The following is an 8,231-nucleotide window of genomic DNA, read 5'->3' as shown; positions in this document are numbered from 1 at the left end:
AGGTGGATAATAATTAGAATTGCATGATTCATTTAGGTAGCTTGCATTTAGAATAGATTGCATTGCATAGATCCCACCATTCTACCTTCACTCTTTTTCCGTTTCTCTTGAATTTAGCATGAGGACATGCTAATGTTTAAGTGTGGGGAGGTTGATAAACCACTATTTTACGATTTATCTTGTGCTCAATTGAGTGGTTTTTATCAATTCTTCACCCACTTATTCATATAATTTGCATGGTTTTACAATTCTTTCCTTATTCTGTGATATATATGAAAACATGTTTCCTAAGCCTTAAAAATGTTAATTTTAATTATCCTTCATTACCATTCGATGCCGTGATCTGTGTGTTAAGTATTTTCAGGCTTCATAGGGCAGGAATGGCTTAGAGGACAGAAAGGAAACCTGCAAAAATGGAAGGAACGCACAAAATGGAGTTTTGAAAAAAATGGCAGTGACGCGTACGCGTGACTGACACGTACGCGTGACAAGGAAAATCTCCATATGACGCGCACGTGTGAACTACGCGTACGTGATAAACCCATATTTCATGAGTTATTTTGTGCTTAGTTTGAATGATTTATTCAATCCTTCACCCACTTATTCATATTAATTGCATGGTTTTACTTTTCCTTCCTTATTATGTGATGTACGTGAAAAATATGTTTCCTAAGCTTTAAAATTAATTATTTTAATTACCTTTATTTCCATTCGATGCCGTGATTAGTGTGTTGAGTAGTTTCAGATTTTCTAAGACAGAATGACTTAAAGGATGGAAAAGGAAACGTACAAAAATGGAAGGAAAGTGCGAAACGGAGTATTGAAGAAACTGGCATCCACGCGATCGCATGGACGACGCGATCGCGTGCCAGGAGCGAAGAAGCAGCGACGCGGCCGCATGACTGACGCGGCCGCGCGACTTGAGCATAGCGCATTCGATGCGGACGCGTGACCCACGCGGACGTGTGACAGAGGCCACGTATCAGAATTTACAGAATACGCCCCCAGCGATTTCTGAAGCCCTTTTGGCCCAGATCCAGGTACAGAACACACAGACCAGAGTCTATAAAGTGGGGGAATGCATCCATTCAAAGGGAGCTCGCATTTTTATTACTTTTCATGATTTAGATTTAGTTTTGAGAGGGAGATTCTCTCCTCTCTCTCTTAGGATTAGGATTTAGGACATCTCTTAGTTTTTAAGAGTGACTCTCGATCTAGGTTTAATATTTACTTTAATTTATGTTTCTATGCTACTTTTACTTTAATGCTTTTATTCGTATATACAGATGTTGCCCAATTGGCTTATGAATTATTCCATGTTACAGATTATTATTTGAATTAATGATTATTTGAGGTATTTCAGTTTATTATTGTTCTCTTTAATTTAAGTTATTATTGCTTCCCATCTAAGGACATTTTTATTCCAACAATTTTACTTTTTCCCTTTTTGGTCTTGGTTAAGAAATCAGTAACTCAACATTATTAAACTCAGCATAATTGATAATCGTTATCTTGCTAATTAAACTGAACTTCAATAATCCCAACTTTTTCTTAGGAAATAAATAGGATTCGAAGGTCAAACTAATTAGTCCCTTGACTTTCCTTTACTTTAGTAAAGGTTAACTAAGTGGAATTAAGATTCAACTTTCACTATTGTTGAGAGGAATAACTAAGTTGGACTTCCAATTTCTCTTACCTTGCCAAAAGTTGCTTTACAGTATTTATTTACTCTACTTGTCATTCAAATCACTTGCTCTCACCTTCTAAACCCCGATTACAACCTTTATAGCCAATAATAAGAACATACTTCCTTGCAGTTCCTTGAGAAGACGACCCGAGGTTTAAATACTCGGTTATCAATTTTAAAAGGGGTTTGTTACTTGTGACAACCAAAACGTTTGCACGAAGGGATTTTTGTTGGTTTAGAGACTATATCTACAACGCGACTATTTTTATGAACTTCTTTACTGGCAAAAATCTTAACGTCAAAATGGCGCCGTTGCCGGGGAACTGCTAACGTGTGCCTTATTATTGGTTATTGTAAATATTTTTCTTTTACTTGTTTATTTATTTCTGTTTTTCCTTTTTATTTTTCATTTGCTACCATGAATTCTCACCCCTCTTACTTTGAGTTTGGTTCTAACTTTGTTGAAGGAAATAGAAGTTACAGCAGGAATATGCATCAAGTTCAGACCAATCAAGGATGGATGGAGCCAAGAGGATCTAATCAACCCTTTAGGCAGCAACACCCTCCGAGATATCCTGGACAAAGACCATTCTACCGTGCATACCCAGCTGAAAGATATGGTGGACAACCTTGTAACTACCAACAAGCCCCACCCCGTGCATATAAATCATCCTTTCAACATAACCTCGAACCACCACACTCACAAGCTTCTCTTCACCATTCGCCACCATATGATCCTTCCTTACCCCAGTACCAATCCAATCACTCCCAATCACTGCCACTTTCCTATGTATCATGTCCAAATCCGGCAACCCGAGAAGCAGAGGTTCGCCTAAAGGAAACAGTAAATAAACTTCAAACAACCATTCGACAACTGGAGCAAGCAGTAATTCAATGGGTTTCTAGGCGCTCAAATACACAAGGATCAGCCACAGCCCCATGTGAACAGTCTAACGAAGAGCGTAGCATGAAGGAGACACCAGAAACTCCAGTGGACAAGACAGAGCATGAATTTGTACTAGAACAAGTAGAAGAAGCTGTCATTGTTCAAGAAGAAGAGTTGGTTGAAGATCTAGGAGATGCTGAACCTCCATGGGAATCCAGAAATAAGGAGAACTCCGTCAAGGACGCTACAGTTGATGCTAAGGAGGATATTGTACAATCTCCAAGGCAAGTTGTTTATGAAGAACTTGACGGAATAACCCTGGACACAAATTCCCTTGATGATGATAGTCACAAGTCAAATTCTCTTAGTAATGAACTGGCATCCGCAAGTGAATTCTCTGAGGTCAAAGAATCTTCCGCAAGTGAATATGAAGACGATGCGGAGGTAGATTTCTCTCAACCTCCAATCTATGACTCAAGTGATGAGGAAGACATAGAAGACTTTGACCAGGACACAGATATAATTGTAGAACCTTGCAAGGAAGTGGAGGAATTCACAAAAGAGCACAAGGGAGTAGAACTTACAGAACCACCGGAAACACCTATCCCATGGCCATTACCACCTAATACAAGCTTCAAGTGGGTACAATCCTTAACCTATAACTTTACTTATTCACTTGAATATGGTTTGCTTGAAACAGATGACCAGCTTAGAGCTCTTTGCGGCTTTAAGAGTAAGAGGGAAATGGCTCGTACTCAGAGTTGGTGCACAAGGTTCAATAAGGTTCTACGCTTCACCTCGAAGTACACGGATTGGTATCATGCTCAATTGCATGGATCACAGAGAACGTTTGGTCACCATGGTGAGATTCTACTCTTTAAACCGCCCGGATGGAGACATGTAGATCAAGACGGAGGCGGATTTAAAAGCAAGGCTTGGGATCCTGGAGTTTATTCTGACGTTTGTCACCCCGGGAGCCTAACAATCTGTTTGAAGCTGTTCAGAAGCTTTGCATGCCTAGTTTGGGATCCCGGAGGCTATTGGCATTCCAAGCACTGGTGGAGATTTTTGGACGAATTTAAACATAAGCCACCATAGCAGGAAGCTCCTCCAATGTCCAACTTAAGGACTTTAACTAAAAGTGCTAGGTGGGAGACAACCCACCATGGTATGGTCGCTTTTTTTTCAATTTAATTATTGTTAATTGCTTTCATTTTTATTTTCTTTTCATTTTACTTTATTGAACCTGGAATCATGCATAGCATTCATATTAATCATTGCATTCTGCATTTATCTTACATACAAAAAAAGGGATGCACGACGCGACCGCATGCCCCATGCGATCGCGTCATATTGCGAAAACACTATCCATGCGACCGCGTCACCCACGCGGCCGCGTGCCCTGGAGATCGGCATTAAGATCCAACGTCCAGAAAGTTAGGCTGGAATCGTGCGGCCCTTGTGCATTTTGCACAAATTGGCCCACGCGATCGCTTGCCCCATGCGATCGCGTCACTTGCACAAAAACAATCCCACGCGACCGCGTGAGCGACGCGATCGCGTCGCATGGATTGCACAACACACTAGAAGGAGACAGAGAGTTACACCGAAACGACGCTGGAGTCGTGCGTCTAGCACAAATTCCAGTGATGCGATCGCGCGACCCACGCGATCGCGTCACCCCCTCTTCTACCCCCTCCATGCAAATGCGCGACCCACGCGATCGCATCACCTCCGTTTTCACCCCCACCACGCGACCGCGTGCACCACGCGGCCGCGTGGATTCCAATTTAAAACCCCTCAGATCACGCAAACCCTATTATCGCGCCGCCCCCCCTGAACCCCCTTCCTTCCCCCCTCTCCTCCTCCAAGCCACAACCACCACCAAGCCACTTCCGCGCCACCACCCGAATGCCGCCGGCCACCCAGACGCCACCGCCAACTATCCCCTCCCTCCTTTTTTCCTTCTTCCTTCCTTTTTCTTCTCTTCACCCCATCTCCTCCACTGCCCCCCTCCGCACCACCACCCACCGCCGCCATCCGCCCCCCATCCGACCACCCACACGCACCCACATTGTAACCCCTAACCCCATCACCCCCTCCCTTTTCCCCTGACCGAACTGCCACGCAAACACCACCGCGCCGCCGTGCCCGCCACCGCGACGGACACGCCGCTGTCACCACCCAGCCACTTTTCTGCCCCGTTTTACTTCCTCCGCTTTCCAGGTTCCGCAGCACGCAATCCCTTTTATCCGTTCGTAGTTCTTCTTATTTTTTTCCGTTTCTGTTCATAATTAGGATAGATAGTCTTGCATGTTGTAGTGGATTTTAGGTTGTTAGGTAGCCTAGGCTGTGGTTAGTGGCTCTAGGTCTGTTTATTTGCACTGTTCTTGCTTCTGTTTTATCATATTTGTGAATCTGCTGTTGCTGTAATCTTGTTCATATGCTGTATTTCTTGTATATTGCTGCTCTTTACATTGAATTTTCATGTTTATATTATATATATGTACCTGTAGCTTGACTTTTTAATTCATATGAACTGCTTTTATTGTGGTTTATTTTCCGGGATAATCCAATTTTAGCCGGAATGCTGCCCAAATTTCTATAAAAATGTTTTCCTTCATATTTCGGTTTGGCAATTTGAACTCTGTTTTCCACTGCTTTAACCAAACCATTTCATAATTGCCAGGGCATGCTTTCTTATCCTTTTGATTTCCTAGTTTATAAACTGCATTTGTGATGTTTTGATTCCCAATTTTGCTTTCTTTATATCTATTTGAATCAGCATCTACTTATTTTTCTTGTTTGGTTATGAGTCACTATAGTTCTTACCTATGAATCCTTGTTACATGGAATATTTTCTTTATGCCACTTACCTTAACCCACTTTTTACTGACTCACCAATTTTAATTTACTGACTTCTTTTTCAAATTCTCACCATGCTAACCTTTTAAAATATCTTTTCTGATTTTTCACTTTCCTCTAAATTTCTAACCATGGCATAATGACAATTTTTCTATTTAACTTGAATTCTGATACATTTTGGATTGTAACTTCTTCCTTTCAAACTTTTAAACTACTATACAATCCTTAATGCACATTTACTTAACTCATTTACCTCATTCAAATTCTCCCATGCCACTTTGTGTTTTCTTTGCCTATATGCCTACTTGCTTTCCTATTTTTATATATCCTGGTTTTCCATTTTTCAGGATGTCTGCCTCACAGAGGAAAGGAAAGGGCAAAGCTACTGGCAAGCGCAAAAGAGGAGATTCATCCCAGTCTATCATTGACCTAATGTATGATTCCTCATGGCGGGAGAAGAACTTTACACAGCAGGAAAAAGCTGACCAGTTGCTCCCTGCAAATGATTCAATAAAATTTGCAAACCGATACTGTGAGCTGAAGTATCCGGCAATTGCAAACTCCAGGAATCTATACCTGGAGAGAACTTTGAGGATTCCAGAAGCACTCCAACAGTACACCACTGAGCAAATCAAGCAAAGAGGCTGGTTCTTTCTGGAGAGAGCACTGGCAGAGGTCAATGCATCTTAGGTCAGGGAATTCTGCTGCAACTACTACATCACCACCCTCGATGCAGTGAACCTGAGAGGAAAGCAGATTCTGGTCCCTGAGGAGGCCATAGAGGACATTCTCCGGCTCCTAGCCAAGTCCGATCATCCTGATAGTTATAAAAAGGCTGAGGAGGACATGCGCCTGGTGAGGTTTGATTGGGATGCTATGAAGGCACGGATAGCTCTCGACCCAACTATTCCTTGGGAGATGGGTCAAGACACCACTATGCCTAGAGGGATCAAGAGGGCGTACTTAAATGATGAGGCTCGGTTATGGCACCAGATCTTGAGCAACTATGTGATGCCGAGTACCCATGAGACGGAGATCCCAGCTACTATGATCACCCTTCTATGGTGTGTGATGGAGGGTAAGGACCTTTATCTACCACGCTTTATCCGGCATTATATGGCCAGGGTCCACGTCCGAGGCACCCTCTCTTTTTCGTATCTGGTTACACAGCTAGGCCGTCGAGCTGACGTGCCATGGGAGGATGCCGATGAGAGACCACCAGCGGCGGACTGCAGGAAGATCATTCCTCACAGCAGGAACTTCCTAGCTTTGGGCTACAGACCACCACCCTTCACTGCTACTGATGAGACATCCCCACCGTCTGCTAGACCCTCTTCATCCACGGCTGCCCTTGCTGCCACCACTGCACCTCCACCTGCCTCTGAGCCCGTATACCGCCTCGTGCACCGCCTATTCTGACAGCTTGATCAGATGGAGCGCCGTAACCGGTGCCAGTATGAGAGATTGGAGCGTCACAGCCAGCGACGCTATTCGCATCTGAAGCTGATGATCCAACAGGGTGGTGACATCCCTTCCGAACCCGACACACCATCAGAGGACGCAGAGGATAAGCACGAGGAGGATGAGCACGAGGAGGCGACTCACTTCCAGGAGGAGACCCATCAGCAGGCAGGCACAGAGCAGGCTGCACCACATTAGGAGGTTACGCATCAGATCGAGGCTGCAGATCCGGAGATCCCGATCCAGTCAGCACTGCCCTACAGCAGCCAGACGCTCAGCCCACCACCACCACAGAGCCTCCAGCTACCATCCCTACCAGTGATGACACCCCTTCACACCCGGCTTGACTGAGCATCAGGGACGATGCTTCATTTTAAGTGTGGGGAGGTCGCCATCTCTGGCGTTTTATTTTGGTGAACCACTACATCTCTTTTTTCTTTTATTTTGGATATTTTTCTGTATTTTTCTTTTTACTGTTATTTTCTGAGTACTTATACATTGCTGCTTTTATGTATTTTTACTCTATTTCTGCATTTTGCATTTTTAGTTCATATTTTTAGTTATTTAGTTTAGTTTGCAATTCTGACTTATTAGTGGATTAATTAGTATAGTTTACCCTTTTTAGCATAAGATAGCATAGTTAAATTGAAAAATATAAAAAGGAAGTAAGCTAGGAAATTGAACATAACAGATTTAAATCCATAAACCTTGTATATATAGCATTACATCATATAGTTAAGTTGACAACATTTCATCAAGGAGGAACATTAAAACTTTAAAGGCTACCCTAAATAATTTTTTTATGAGAATAATGGGAATTTTTAACTAAACCTGCATAACATATATGAATGATATATGATGCTTGAGTTAGAGAACACACAGCCTGTGAGTCTTGAGCTTAATTGTATGATTGCATTCAAACCATAATTTCATTCCTGTGTGTTTCGCTTCTTTTTATTCTGATGTTCTTTACTTTGCTTTAATCTATATGTCCAATTATAGAATATAGAATATAGATACATATCAAAAGAATGATTAAGGTTATCATTTGATTTTAGCTCACTTACCCCAAAATAACCTACCTTTCTCATCACCTTTGTTAGCCCCCTTGAGCCTTTAAAATCCCTTTTATTCTATTTAGCCACACTACTAGCCTTAAGCAGAAAAACAAAATAAAATCCCAAGTTGAATCCTTGGTTAGCTTAAGATAGAAAATTATGAATAGATTAAAATGTGGGGAACCTATTGGGAACATGGATGATAGAAACAAAAGGTAGAAAAGTTAAAAGAAATAAAATAAAATTTGGGAAGCATGCTCATGAGAAATCAAAG

This window comes from Arachis hypogaea, chromosome 19, assembly GCF_003086295.3.
Source record: "Arachis hypogaea cultivar Tifrunner chromosome 19, arahy.Tifrunner.gnm2.J5K5, whole genome shotgun sequence".
NCBI classification, from domain to species: domain Eukaryota; kingdom Viridiplantae; phylum Streptophyta; class Magnoliopsida; order Fabales; family Fabaceae; genus Arachis; species Arachis hypogaea.
The sequence above is the reverse complement of the archived record's forward strand: the minus strand, read 5'-3'. Positions refer to the sequence as shown.